Below are 16,307 nucleotides of genomic sequence, written 5' to 3' on the forward strand. Positions count from 1 at the left end.
ACCGAAATCGTCGCAAATCATTCTTTGCAATGTCAGCGGATGAGATGATTGCTCTCCCAAACAACGTTTAATGCTGAATGTGAAGTTATATCTTTTTGAGTGAATGTGAGTTTGAAAATGATAACTATGTATGCAGTAGTATATTGAATGCGTGCGAGAAGTTAATTCAAACTTTCAAGGAATATCTTTCGATCACTGTAGAATATGATGATGCTTTGAGAAATAGTTATTTCTTTGATAAGCACAAACCGTTAAAAAGTCGTTGTAAATGTAGTGAGAGTGAACAAATAGCTATGGATGGTTATGCACGTTTAAACTGATGTAAGAATATTATTTATAAAACTATTCTTCAACGCATAAGGAAACGTGTCCCATGTGCAAATCACCAATATTGAAAGAACAGCTATATTTTCTTCGGTTGGATTGGTCGTCGGTTCGAAAAAGAATGTAATACGTGTTTCGTCGGAGAATGCAAGGAAAATCGGTGTTGTCTGCATGTAAAACGATTGAAAAAAACCTTGGAACAGATGATTATTATAAGAACGGAGTGTTATGAGAAAGGGGTATACGATGCCAGTTGGTTTCGCTGGTGGAAGGGAAAAAACTATATCGAGAAGAAACTCTGCAGCTGAGATTGGTTTCTTTTCACCCCTCCCTCAGTAGGCCCAGAGCGATTCGTTTCACTATAAAAGATGCGGATCTCACTAGTTCTGCTCACAATTTAATGAGATTGTCTTCAGAATGGGTTACAACCTTTACAGGCTCCTTTTATGACGACAAGGGCAAAAAAAAAAAAAAAAAAAAAAATTATCTGCTCTTGTGGCGATTTTATTCCAGTCAAAGACTATGAACTTCATAGTAAAGTAGTACATTACACGGACCCACTCACCAAATGCTCGTGGTGCAAAGCTCATACGTGGGGTCCAGGTGAAAAAATGGCTAATGGAAAACATCTGGTGCAATGTCTGTCGAAATGCCTCAAAAATTCGTCTGAAGAGAAGATGTCTCCCGTTGTGACAATCTCGGAGCGGGCTTGTGAGCCTTCAACCAACATCAATGAAAATTCGATGACATCTTCATTCAAAGCATGAAACAGGAGCCGTTTCCTACTGATGACAAATACTCATCACCACCGATTGGTTGGTTGGCTTATTTTTAATGGCGCAAGAGCCCTTGAGGGCAATACTGCGCCAAACGATTTTTTGTTATATATTATTTATTTTTTATTTAAGAATAAGCTGAAAGAGTAAAAGTAAGTATATGAAACAATATCTCGAAAAATAAGGAAAGGAGGAAACAAACACTAAATTAAAAAGGAGAATCCAATCTCCTACATCACCACCGCCTACTACGCCTTGCAAACCGCCGACTCCTACGCTATACCGACCACCAACTCCCACGTCCAGCGATGTCCAAGAATTCAGTTCGAACCGATCGCAGGTATGTGTTACGAAGAACATTCGATCGAAATAAAATCGGTACGCAATTTGGCTCCCCAGGAATTTGGGACTCCCTTTTCAAAAGGGACAAATATAAAACTCTCACCCAATAAAAAAATTCAATTTTTCCGTCACGGGAGACACATTATGTGTCTATTTTTAAACTATTTAACTCTTTCGGATAAGTAAACCTTTAAAGCATGCTTTTTTAAACTTTAAAACTCTTGGTCTCAAAAAAAAAAAACAAGCGTTTATCCAATCTGATAGATGGCAAACTTGTCCGAAAGAGTCATGTTTTGAAGCAGCAGGATTTTTCTCTGTTAAAGCTGCAACCTTAAACAAATATGTTTTTTGCACTCATGGTTGCTTGGTTGGTTTATTTAAATTTTAATAGCAAAAGAGCTCTTTAGGGCTACAAACGATTCTTTATTTTATACTACTAATTTTTCATTCAAGTTCGTAAAGTTAAAAAATAATAAAAGTAAACGTGTTTTGAAGTAAAAGGCAGAAAACTTCAAGTGGTTTAAAATATAAAGTCGTCAAAAAAACATATAAAGCATTTAGAAAACATAGATTACACTCTATCTTGAAAAAAGAAATTTTTTGGAGAAAGACAAGGAGAAAGCGTCGAAAATAGGGAGCGAAAATAATCGGATATTTACACAAAGAATGAATAAGACAGCTCTCTCCCCATATGACGATAAGATATCGTCTGCCCGACGGAGTGAATTCCATTGCTACGGCTATCATTTAATTCGAAACCCCTTAGTTAAGACATCATTGTATATTTTCATCTGTATATAATTTCACTAACGTGGAAATTTTTGAAGAAAGAAAATACTTGAAGTATTTGCAATTGATAAGTTTTGATAAACTGAAGAAATTTTTTGAAGTATTTACAAATGAATAAGTTGGAAAAATATACCATGAAGAAATTTGAAAAAAAATTGAAGATTTCGAAAAAATAATAATTCGAAGAAAATATATTGGAAGAAATGATCTGGATATAAGAGGAGACAAGCTGAGCTCTTTTTTTTTCCTTAATTATTTTAACTCAATGGTTTTTACTTCAATATAAATTATGACGAGCCATCATCACAAGAAATAGTTTTCAATTTTGATAAGCCACTATCGCCACCCCGTGTTCAACTGCAACCACCGATAGACCCACTCGATGAACGACTGCAAGCCTCGTCATAAGTGCATTTGTGTGTTTAGCAAACCTGTTATAGTCGGGATAGTTTTAAATTGTTTTTAATCTCGTATACCATTCGTATTTCTCACTTACGGGAACTGATTAAACGCATTAATATTGTAGTTTTAGATTTTTCACTTTTAAATCTATTAATTAAATTCCATTTTTAGGTGTAGTTAGCAACCAGCAGGCAAAGTTTTGACGATCTGGACTCAGTTCCTTCCCCAGGATCGCCAATACCACCAACTAGAGCACATAGTCACAGCACCGAAGAAGAAAATAATAAATATTAAAAGGACTTGATTGGTGCTTTGCCTCGTCATGTGGCTACGTTCCTAAAAGCACCAGCTGACGAGGTAAAATGCGCTAAATGCATGAAAACCTATAAAAGAATAACATGTGCTTATTTACATTTTACTAAATGTAAAAAAAGAACAAAACAAATACAGTCCCTGGAGGATGTAATTTGGTACTTTAGGATCTGTCGCAGAAAAATTTAGATTGAGGCCCCCTGAAATATGTTGGCATGTAAAAACGTGTCGAAAACTCTCGCCAATGATCAGGGGTCCGATTAAAATATCGAGAGGCCCTACGTTAAACCCTTTTTCAGGGCCCCTGTAACCAAACGTGAAAATGTACGCCTACATTTTTCACATTGCTCTATTAGATAAAACTTTATTGTGTGGAATATGTTCAGCACATTATCAGGAAATAGTTCAAAAATGTAAAGCAATGTTCCGGTTAACCTTATCTATGGTTTGAAATTCATAATTGTATAAATACAATGCCAAAAAAGTCCGTATATTCAATTGAAATTTTCAAAAATGATCAAGTAATAATGCAAGTTTTACTTAGTCTAATAATAACATGACTTTATATTCTTAAGAGTTTGCTTACAGTTATTTTTGTACATTGATTTTGTAATGAGTACATAACTGTCTTTTTTTTCAATCAATTTTGTTCAATCAAAACCCAATGCATTGAGGGCAAAGATTTAATGAACGAACTTCATCAAATGTTTGGTTTAATCATATAACAATTCAAACTTTGTTATTAAAATAGGTCATTATTTTCAAATTGCTATTCGGTTTGATACTTGAGATAATAAGAAGAGAAAATGAAGACTAATCAAATCCAACTGAAAGAATATTTTTTGTTTACAAAAAAACAATTTTATAAGATCTTTATCAGATTTTGCATTGGCAACCGAAACAGAGTATATAAAAGCTTAAAGAAGATCTTCCGATCTAATTCTATATGTTTTTCATATATAAGTACATGGCTACTAATATAATAGTTACTGAAAAAGGAATTCTTCCTTTACCAAGCATGAAAATAACACCATATCCAAGTGCTTGCTTACGTAGGTGTTTATAAGATTCTAGTATTTATATTAGGCAACAGTTTCGGTTACAGATAGGGTATAAAGATAGTGGAATTTCCATTTCAAAATCCTCACTTATCATTTAAGAGTCTAATGCATACAAAGGCTCTCTTGAGTAGTACAAATATTTCCATACCGTGCAAGAATTGTACCACTCGTTATGGCATTTTTTTACACAACTTTGAAATAATAAATGTCACTAAAAACGGCTTTATCACTTTATGAAGTAAGTGTTATACATTTTTCTTTCTTGAGAGATAGTTTATTTATTACTTTTAGATTCATGACTGATTTGAAATAAAAATGAAGAAGAAGAAACTCTACTAAATAGTAAAAAATGACATTTTTGAACGCATTCATGAACAACAATAATTTTCACAATACTCAACACACCTAGTTCTTTTAAGAAAACCGACTGTATTTATATGCTGATGGGTTAATAATTTATTCATCACGTTTTTAAAAATCCTATTTGACTTCTCAATTTTATAAATATCATCACTGAAGATGTAAAAATTTCCAACTGTTTCATTTTTAAGAACATTCAGATGTTATTAACCGTAAATGTCATCAAATGTCAGTATCATCGGAATAAGTTAACATATGAATTGTGTTAATAGAGTAAAACCTGTCTACAACGATACTGTTGGGGCCTAAAAAAATGTTATTTGATTATTCATGCAGAAATTTTGCTGGGACCAAGGGTAACATCGTTATAGACAGGTTTATTGTCATAGACAGTGTAGTTATACACAGGCTTCACTGCATTTAAATAAATTATGCAATAAGAAATTAATACACTTTAAGAGGGATCCGAAAATGTTTTACTTGCTTAAAGAAACAAATACTGCATGGGTTACCCTTTTTCTTGGGTGTAGTACAGGTAGGGCAATCCTAATGCCACCTTAACTTCCCATATTTTGGAAATATAGCAGGACCTACAATGAGGATTTAAAATCTGTTCCAGCATTCTCACTCATTATTCCTTCTTTTATTAATAAAATGAAATAAAATTTGTGGTGAAATGTTTGAAATTCTCAAGGGACTCATCAATAGCTATGTTTTTTTAATTTTGTTTACATGAGCTAAAAAAGAGCAAGTGACGTAAGAAATGATTTTATTAGATAAAAGAGATATTTAAACTTCTTTAATTTCTCTACAATCGAATGTGCAATTTTTTGATTGGTCATCATCAGCTATAAAGGAAATACTAACAGTAACATAAAAAACATGATAATTTTTAGATAATGAAGCTTTGGATTTCGTCAATTGCTTTTCTGTCAAACTAAGTTGGGTTGATTAGAACATGGGCTAGTGTTTCCAAACCAGTTTAAGGGTTTCTTTTAGTAAGAATACAGTGGAAAAAGTCATTATCATCAAGAGTAAATATGGCTGTTTTAGTTCACCTTTTTAATGAGATTGTGATTCATGAAGTCGACGATTTAAAAGAAAGGACCTACTTCTCTATGATAGGGATGGAGAAAGTAGTTTGTGTTCTGCTTTTTATAGGCATAGTGCATTTAAGATAATTCGTAGCATATACCTAGATTTACAAGAAACTTGGACTGCAATGATCTTCAAATGTTCAACTAGACCCCTTCATGTCGCCAACAAACAAATATTCTTTTTACAACTTTTTTAAGAAGTACGTTTATTATATGATCATACCTAAATCCCTACAAATTCAACTGTACTAAGGATTATGCGTACAATCTTGCGAGAAAAAAATAATATGAAATCATACGAAGAAGCAGCTGAGAACTTGTCGCCTACACGCTTCTATTTACTTGGAAAAGACTGTGCGATATGCTTAGATCAACTGAATTCAAAGAACTGTAAATTCTTAATATGTAACCATGTCTTCCAAATATACACATACATATTCTCTTGTATTAACCGTTTTTGTTTCCTTATTGTGACAAAGTATAATTTATATTTTACGAAGTTATAAAACACTTGTTCAAATATTATTGATAGTGAATTATAACAATGTTTTCATCCGAGTTTTCTAGTACTTTCAAATAGAAAAATGTTTTCTCTTCTAAAATTTTGAAACATTCTATTATATTATCCAATTATGTTATCTTCTGGATTGTTTCTGGTGTAAATTTGACATTTTTATCATTTGACATGAACTAAAAAGTTAATTGAACGTTTAAGTCAGTCATGTAAAAATAATCGTATTGTGACCATATATAAACAAAATAATTTTCTTAATCAAAACCTTATGGACAATTGTAAAATAATTGAACATTTCGAAATTGTATATATGTATCATAAGATTCACACTGTTATGTAATAAACAAATTTTTTTATTCCCTCCGTCCGAGAAACGATTCGATGGTTTTTATCTGCCGATGACTTTCTGAACGTTCCTGGGGAATTATGTCTGATATGACAAGATGAATGAGGCCAGGACAAGAAGAAAAAAAACAGGTCATGAGATAACGACGCTGAAACAATGAGGAAGTCGAAAGCAATAGCGAAAGTGATTGGGAAACGAGGTCGAATCGGAATATAAAAAGGGGAGCTCGAAACATGACTTTTCATTCCTCTCTCTCTCGAGTCTAGTTGTTGTTTTTCGTTTTAAAATGGAAGATTCACAGATATTTACGTTGATTGATGCCAAAGGATTCCGCGTTGGTGGAAAATTCTACTTTAGAGAGATTGCGATGACCACGATCGACGATGCTGAATACGACTACGACCACTTCCCCCTGGATTTAACGACAGCATTGAAAACACAACTGTTTAGAAAGGACTATGCAACCATCTTTTATCTGCAAAACTACAGGGACGGATTATCACGATATCCCCAAAAAAGAAAAGCAGAAGAAAACGACCTCATGTGCCAGAGTTGATCAACTACCGCATAGCTTGTTTTCAGCGAAATGCGAAAGGAACCAAGACTGTGTGGAGGTACAAAGGACAGAACAACGGTGGGGATGCCCCGAGTTGATATCATCAATCATTTACAAAAAAAAAAAAAAAATGCCTGTGGAAAACTAACAAAACAAAATTATGCGTCAAAGAATGTAATCTGCACAAGACTGTGTGTGGTTCATACCGTTGTACACTGGAGGACGTATTAGCTTTTTTTTTTAAATCTGTAGTTTTAAAAAAAGGAAATTGCAACGGACAGACCATGTTCTATTATTTTTAATCGTATTTATGATGGTGCAACCATCTTCTATCTGCAAAACTACTACGGGTGGAAGGGTTATCACTCTATCCAGAAAAAAAAACGACCTCATGTTGCCAAAGTGTATCAACTACCGCCTAGCTTGTTCTCAGAGAAACGCGAAAGGAACCAAGACTGGGTGTGTGTGGGGGGTACAAAGGACAGAACAACGCTGTCAAAGACCTGTTGGATGCAATGGCCTACTCGACCTCGATTTCCCAATCGACCTCTTTCTCCATGCGTGTATAAAAAGGTGCGCCTCTTTTTTCCTCAGTCATTCGAGACTCTACTACGCTACGACGCAATGGAATACAAAAAGTTTAGGAATTTCGTCAGTCGAAACGCTAAGGAGGAAACTGTGTGCCCGTTATGTGAAAGTGTTGTCGCGTTTGGTGTTTATGAAAACCATTACAAATTTAAACATCGAATCAACCCTCTTCAAATATGTGTTTACTGCAAAAAACATGGCTGGAGCGTAGGAATGAAAATGCTCCATGGCGAACACTTATTGAAATGCAGCGAAAGACATTAAGAGCTCTACCAGTTTGATGCGCGAGTGCTTCAATTGCGAGTCATAGAGTATACCACCTCTTTTACTACTACTACTACAACTGCTACTACTGCTAAGACCCCCCCCCCCCCCACATTTTGCGTATAGCTCCTGCATACCCGATCAACGAGCGACCTCCGGCCTTCGACGACGATGAATTTCAGGACAGATCGATTATCGACGCCGATGCAATGTCCGATTTGTTTAGACATCAAGAAGAAGAACAACAACAACAATCGAACGTATTGATCGAGTTTCCACCCATTCCTTGTCCTAAAAATGGAACGAGTTGCAACGTTCGTTTTGCAACCTCAATACAGAAACCCGCAATGCCACGAGCATTCAGACAAGACAGACATCTGGGCAGCGCCCTGATCTACACTGAAATATATAAGATCCTTGATGCCATTGCGGATCCTGTGCAGGTTGCAAAATTAGGGAAACAACATCAAGACTTTATTGAAACATTCAACCTTTCGGGTGTAGGGAGGGACCATGATAGATATTTCCCTATGGTCTTGTCGTATCTCTATAGCGAGTGCACAGAGACCGTACCGGGAGCTTCTGAGCAACTGACTGTAGGGCTTAAAGTTGCGGGACTAGCTGCTGACTTAGGAATTGGCTGGTGGTTGCAGCGGACGGAAGTAAGCCCAGCTAAGATTAAGCATGACATTTCATTTGTTCGTAGACCACACATTGTTCGTCTCTGGAATATTAGGGCAAAACTTGATGATTTCATCCAAAAACACTGTGGAACAGAAAAAATCGATACAGGGACACTTAAGTTAGGGAACTTTTCCTGGAGAGGACATGGAGAACTAGGCTTTTGCCGATTTCGGGATGTTGAATGGATTTGCCCATACAATTGGCTTTTCATGTTGCTGCATGTCATATCAGGACGTTTGAACACATTAATCTATGGACTAATTGCTGATAGTATGGGTAAATATCCGCATTGCTCAATTCACGATAGACATGCACAGTTCTATACATATGGTGACAAGTGCCATCAGCAGTACAGGAATAAATTCTATAAGATAGCCAAAATTATTCCATCACTAGCAATTGGATCAACAATCAACAAAGTAGATCCCCAACCATTCGATGACTTTCTGAAAGAGCTCATTAAAAGTTTGTCTAATGAAGGGTTTAAGGTGTCAGATCCATTCATCGCTACACTATGCAGGGTAGGAGATAATACTTCAGAACATCATCTTTTGTTGGAGACCAGTGGGCTGTGGAAAATGTGGGGACACCCCATAATTAACATGGATGCCAGTGTAGCTAAAGTGCTAAGGATCAGCTCTGAACCCAGTGCGCATCTGTTTGAAAGTGGTAAATATTATGCATCTGTGTTTCGATATCACTTCTGCAAGCAGTACTACAGAGTCAACCATAAGTGGCCTTCTCTAACAATAATGTCAGTAGTTTGTCTTCCGGAGTATTTCGTTTTAAAATATAGTTGCAGTACTATGTGTTTGAATAACTTGTGGCTTAGTTTAAATATCTTGTAGCTGGTAGAAAATGATGTCACTGTAACAAGTGGATGGGATTAAAAAACGACTGCGCTGATTTTTAGTGAACGTGTATTAGCAGTTAGAGGTTATGCAAGAATTTTACGTGATACTGTGTCACATGTAGATCCTTATATTCTGTACACAGATACAAGACCGCACAAATATAAAATCCTTGACTCTAATGTCGTTTTAAGAATCCGACTTATCATTTGCATCATTGTTGTATTTAGTTTAACAATTCAAGACGAAGAGTTGACCAACGTATTTTAATTTCGCAGCTATGCTGAGCGCATTTTATCTCGCTATCAAATTTATAACGCAACAGACGAAGCGTTTAAAAAAATATTTGAAAGTATAAAACTTTTTTTACAGAACGGAAGCGGGTGATTCATTAACCACGACCATGATCAGTTGCTCGAGGCATTTCCCCCTCTTTTATTAGACACTGCAGGAACAAACAAAGCGGGGTGTGCTGTACGCATAACACTGTCAGTTGCCTAATCGATAGGATAGAAACTAGAATCGAAGGTGAGAAATGACTCTTCACAGTAGGTCCTTTTCTTTGGAAGAATCTTTCAACGTAAGAAGGACATTAAGAGGTAAGTTTTTTTTGTAAATATTGTCATTGTATCATTTGTATATACATATATATATATTTTGTATCATTTTTATTATGTGAATTTTTTGAAAATAAAATAAATGATGAAAAAAAAATACAAAAACGAAAAGATTGAGTCTCTCAATTCTCCTCGTGCTTTGAGTCGTAGTTGTGAGCCCATCACCGTATATAGGGTTTCCGACGCGGCCACGCCTATTGTTGAAAATTTGTTGGATGAGCGGGTCGAAATTGCAGAGCAAATGATTTATGTCAAGCCCATGTCCCTTTCCCCTCAAGAAGAACAAGACATCAAATTTGCAGCATCATGTCAAATTTGTCAGGAAAGATTGGGAACCGATAGAGTTCGGGATCATGACCATCTCTCTGGAAAATTTCGTAGCGCTGCTCACAGTCAATGCAATTTGAAGTTCCGTTTGCGGAAAATGATCCCCGTTATATTTCATAACCTTAAAAATTATGATGCTCATCACATCGTGAATACCTTAGGCGCATTTAAGGATTATGAATATTAGGTGATTACAACAAAGATGGAAAAATACATCTCCCTCTCGATTGCGCCTAGAGGGGAGAAACGAGGGGAAAAGGTGAAGCTTGTGTTTCTAGACAGCTTTTAGTTCCTTCCATTGTCGCTGGAGAAACTAGTGAGCAGCCTAACTCAGGGTGATTTTCACACTTTGGCTAGATATATGCCTGCGGATAAAATCCACCTCTTAATACCGGAAGGGTTTCTTTCCATACGACTATTCGATTCGATGAGGAAATTTGATGAAAGTGTACTCCCGCCAAAATCTGCATTTTTCAGCAGTCTGACGGACAGTTACATCAGTGATGAAGATTACAGCCACGCGAAAACTGTTTGGGAGAAATTTGAGTTGAAGACTCTTGGCGACTAACATAATTTGTACATCGCGTCCGATGTATATCAGCTCTGCGATGTATTCCAACGTTTTCGAGAGCTGTGCAGAAAGTATTATTCCTTAGATTCCCCCAAACATGTACACGTCACCGCGCCTGAGTTGGCAAAGCGCCCTCAAAATGACGCAGCAAACCCTCGAATTGTTCACGGACATCGATATGCACTTATTCATTGAACGTGGCATTCGTGGGGGTATTTCAATGATTCGCAAGAGGTATGCTGTTGCCAATAACAAATATATGTCAAATTACGACCCATCCTAGTATATTATTTATCAGGACGCGAATAATTAGAACAGTTGGGCGATGAGCCAACCGCTAACATATGGCGGATTTGAATGGATGGATACAAGTCTAGTGACTGAGGATTGAATCAAGGCCATTTCTTCGGACGGTGATGTGGTATATGTATTTGAGGTGGATTTAATCTACGGTGAAAAATTGCATGAAATTCATAACTCCTACATTCTTTGCCACGAATCAGTTAAAATAACCAAAGATATGCTGTCCCCCACAGCGAAGGAAATTTTTAAAAAATTACACTCTGAAAAATTTTACGAATGCGAAAAATTGGTGCTTAATTTGAGGAATAAGGAAAAGTATGTCGTGTATCATCGAAATTTGCAGTTGTATCTATCACTCGGTAACCGACAACAGAAAGTGCATAAGGCTTTATCTTTCAAACAGAAAGCTTTGTTGAAGCCTTACATCGAATTTAACACGGAGAAGAGGAAAAATGCCACCAACTCCTTTGCGGAGGATTTTTTAAAACTTCTAAATAATTCGGTGTATGACAAAACCATGGAGAATTTGCGGAATCAAGTGAATAAACAGTTGGTGCGCAATGATCGACGTGCTAAGAAGATGGCAGCATTTCCAAGTTTCAAGACATTTAAAATTTTACTGAAGATTCGGCAGGGGTAGAGATGGTGAAGACGAATATCATACTCAATCGGCCTTTGTAAGTCGGATATGTAATTTTGGAATTAAGTTAAAAAAAATGAATGAATTTCATTACCGGCATATTATGCAGGTGTATGGGGAGTCAGCTGAGCTTTTGTTCACGGATACCGATTCCCTTATGTATTTGATTGAAACAGAGGACGTGTATGGGGACATGCTGGAGCACATTGACCTTTATGATACGTCTGACTATCCTTCAACTTATCCACTGCATTCAAAACAAAATAAGAAGGAACCTGGATGCTCCAAGGATGAGCTAAATGGAGCCATCATTGAAGAATTTGTTGGTCTTAGGGCGAAAATGTACTCTATCAAGTCAACGAAAGAAGAAAAAAAAGACCGCGAAGGGAATTTCAAGATATGTCATAAAGCAGCGGATAAAACACTCCGACTTTTTACAATGCCTGAAAAGCGTGAAAAGTACAAGGAGAAAGCGCCGAAAATAGGGAGCGAAAATCATCGGATATTTACACAAAGGGTGAATAAGACAGCTCTCTCCCTGTATGATGTTTATGCGTATCCAAGGAATTGGAAACCCATACCTTGTATCTGAAAAAGGTTGTTCGTCGGTTCGAAAAGGAATCAGATAAGTGTTTCGTCGGAGAATGCTAGGAAAGTCGGTGTTGTCGGTATGTAAAACGATTGAAAAAAACCTTGGAACAGATGATTATTATAAGAACGGAGTGTTATGAGAAAGGGGTATACGATGCCAGTTGGTTTCGCTGCTGGAACGAAAAAACTATGTCAAGAAGAAACTCTGCAGCTGATTGGTTTCTTTTCATCCCTCCCTCCGAAGGCCCAGAGCGATTTCTTTCACTATAAAAGATGCAGATCTCACTAGTCCTGCTCACAATTTAATGAGATCGTTTTCAGAATGGGTTACAACCTTTACAGGCTCCTTTTATGCCGACACGGGCAAAAAAAAAATATCTGCTCTTGTGGCGATTTTATTCCAGTCAAAGACTATGAACTTCATAGTAAAGTAGTACATTACACGGACCCACTCACCAAATGTTCGTGGTGCAAAGCTCATACGTGGGGTCTAGATGAAAAATTGGCTAATGGTAGACAACTGGTGCGATGTCTATCGAAATGCATCGAAAATTCGTCTGAAGAGAAGATGTGTCCCGTTGTGACATTCTCGGAGCGGGGTTGTGAGCCTTTAACCAACATCAATGAAAATTCCGATGACATCTTCATTCAAAGCATGAAACAGGAGCCATTTCCTACTGATGACGAATACTCATCACCACCGACTCCTACGCTATACCGAACATCGACTCCCACGTCCAGCGATGTCCAAGAAATTCAATTCGAACCGATCGCAGGTATGTGTTACGAAGAACATTCGATCGAAATAAAATCTGTGCGCAATTTGCCCCCCAGGAATTTGGGACTCCCTTTTCAAAAGGATTAAAAATAAAACTCTCACCCAATAAAAAATTCAATTCTTTCGTCACGGGAGACTTATTATATTATTAAACTATGTAACTCTTTCGGATAAGTAAACCTTTAAAGCATGCTTTTTTAAACTTTAAAATTCTTGGTCTCAACAAAAAACAAGCGTTTATCCAATCTGATAGATGGCAAACTTGTGCGAAGGACTCATGTTTTGAAGCAGAAAGTAAAGTACAATAAATATACAGAGCGTACCTAAACGTTACGTTGATGTTTGTGGAGATTTTTTTAATGAATATGATCGTATATTCTTTGTGTACATGAAATATAATTTTTGTTTTATAATGTACATGAAAATAAACCTAATATACCCCCAAAAATATTAGGGTCATTCCGGTGAATATGGTACATTTCAGTTTTCAAAAAAAAAAAATTTTTTCCAAGTCCAACAAAACTTAATGTCAAATAATGGGTCTGATTTATCTGAACTACAAAAATTAATCAGCTCAACTAAGTATTAATATTCAATCTTCTCAGTTCTTTTATCAGGAATGAAAGATTTTGTGCACTCACATTTAACAACAACAACAAATTCAAATTTCCAATTATTTTTTGAATTTTTTTGGTTTTATATAAACAAATGGAACACCGGCATTTATTAAGATGCTGCGGAAACTACTTAAAAATGTATGAAGAAGATCCGAGAGTGGTCGAAGGTAACGCGGTAGATTATTCGCTTTGGCAGTCGTCTCGGTTCGAACGGGAGATGATGAGTCCCGTTGTAAGACTTTAGAGACTTCCGGACAATGAAGCGATGCAATGTTCGACGGCTTGTGATGATGAGGCGACGCAAAATGAGTCATCAAATAAATTGGTTGAACTAGCACACGAAATCAAATGCGAAGTACATCATGATGCTGAATCACTGACATCCATATTTTAGAGACCATTTGTGCCAAAAGTATAATGAAAAAATGCTCTGCACCATGGTCTCACGATGAACATCCGAATGACGAATACTTACCTCCGACTATCACGCCAGATGACTGCCAGGAAATAGAGGTCGAAACTGAATCACAGACTCCCACGCCAGGTATGATTTTTGAAGAGTATTCGGTAAGAATGAAGGCTGCACGTAATATAGTCCCCGAAGAATTTGTGACACCTACCTAAGACATCAACAAAAGAATTTAAAATTAAATTGTCCCCGCAAAAAAAAAAAAAATAACGTAATTCAAGACATTATATATCTTCTATTGATCTTATGAATTGAATGAATTGTGTTATTTTTTGACTATAGTAAAAGGGTTTCTTTAATATATTTTAATGAAATGTCCACGAAAATGTTACTCAATCAATGTTTGACTATGGTAAAAGGTAAATAAAGAATAAATACCTTTGTGCTGAGAATTAAAAAGTCAGTAATCCAACTTTATTAAGCGCAAAACTTACAAATGATTGCAGACACGTGTTTCGGTGTTATAAGGAACACCTTTTTCAATTCAAAGAAGTGTAAGCTTTTGGATGAAAAGTCATCATAAGTTGGATAACTGACTTTTTATGGTAAAAGGGTTTTTAAGATAAGTACGAGTATTTGAAGATCTTTAAGAAAAGTTTGCCTATAAAATACTTAAGAACCTTTTAAGCATGATGTTGGTACTTATATTTTGAACATTCTTTCATTGAAATTCTCGGTCTTTTTGTATCCCACATTTACAAAGAATAAAAAATCAACAAAAATAAGCTTTTATTCAATCCGACTTGTCGATAGATGTTATGGTAAAGTGTCAATACTTATTATTAAATAAAACGTGTCTAAAAAACTACACTCCACTTCTAAAATCTTTTGTCATATTTTGAATGATACGCTACGTTATAAGCAGAAATGAATGAAATTAAAGTAATACATAATTCCTTACAATAATATATGCCAAAATTTTAGAGAAATTAAAAGCATAAAAATATTCTACGTCGTAAAAAAACTTTCGTTTCCAGTGTATTTTCTTGTATGGTTCAAAGTATAGTAATTTTGTACCTGAATGACTATAGTGTTTACATGTGAGGTGTACATTTTTAAATGTATTTTGTATATAAGTAACGTATAGGAGTAACGTGTATTCTACTGATTTAGTGTACATGAAATGAAATCTTTTTCATAAATTCCATATACAGTAAAAATTTTTACGTTGTACATATAAATGAAATTACGGAATTAAATATCTGTTACTTAATTTTTTAAATACCGTTTAATACATCTAAATCTATATTTTATGAAGAGAAAAACATAAACTCCCCCCCCCCCCAAAAAAAAAAGATTTTTACATTTTAAAAACTTTTAGGATCTTATTTTTATTTAATTTTTTTTTCATCCGTCTTTTTCCCTCCATAAAATGCATCAAAAGTTGCGTTGCGCTTAGTAAGGTCACAATGTTGTGTGCAGTAATTTCCCCTTGGAGTCATTAAACTGATGACCTTTTTTTTCCAAAGTATTTTTCTAATTGTCATAAAAGTTTTTTTTTTTTTTTTTTTTTTTTTTACCAACACGAATTTTGTGTGAAAGGAAGTACATTTTATGTCCAGCTGAGTCACGAAATCAGAGCTTAGTATTGAAGGCTATTGTGAGAGGTCAAAAAATGTTTCGTGGCTAAGAAAAAAAAAGATGGTTTATTCGTTCATAAAAGTTAGAACAATATTCTAATCAATTACATAGTGTGTGAATAGAAAGTTCATTTTATTCAATTCAGGGGGGGGGGGGGTTCAGTATGTCTGACGATTTCTTTAATCAATGCTGGGAAACTTTTTAGCATGTCTGACAATTTCAGAATTACTCATCACCTGAAAATAAGTAATTTTCATCCTGTAGTCGGGATGATCTTGCTGGTCCAAGGCCTTCGCAGCATTAATTGCTTTAATTAATGTTGTAAACAGGTGTAAGCACGCGCTATGCACAGTTAATCAGGCTTTGTTTGTGCAAAACTATAAATCCATACTTATCCATAATGAAAAAAGTCAAAAGCAAACAAGAGCATGAAATAATAAATAATGAGACATTATAAGATCCCAAAAGTTTTTTAAAAATGGAGGGGGGGAGGTGGTTTTTTTTTTTTTTTTTTTTAAGTAAAATAAAAGTTTTTTGATTTTTCTGC

This window comes from Uloborus diversus, chromosome 9, assembly GCF_026930045.1.
Source record: "Uloborus diversus isolate 005 chromosome 9, Udiv.v.3.1, whole genome shotgun sequence".
Classification (NCBI taxonomy): domain Eukaryota; kingdom Metazoa; phylum Arthropoda; class Arachnida; order Araneae; family Uloboridae; genus Uloborus; species Uloborus diversus.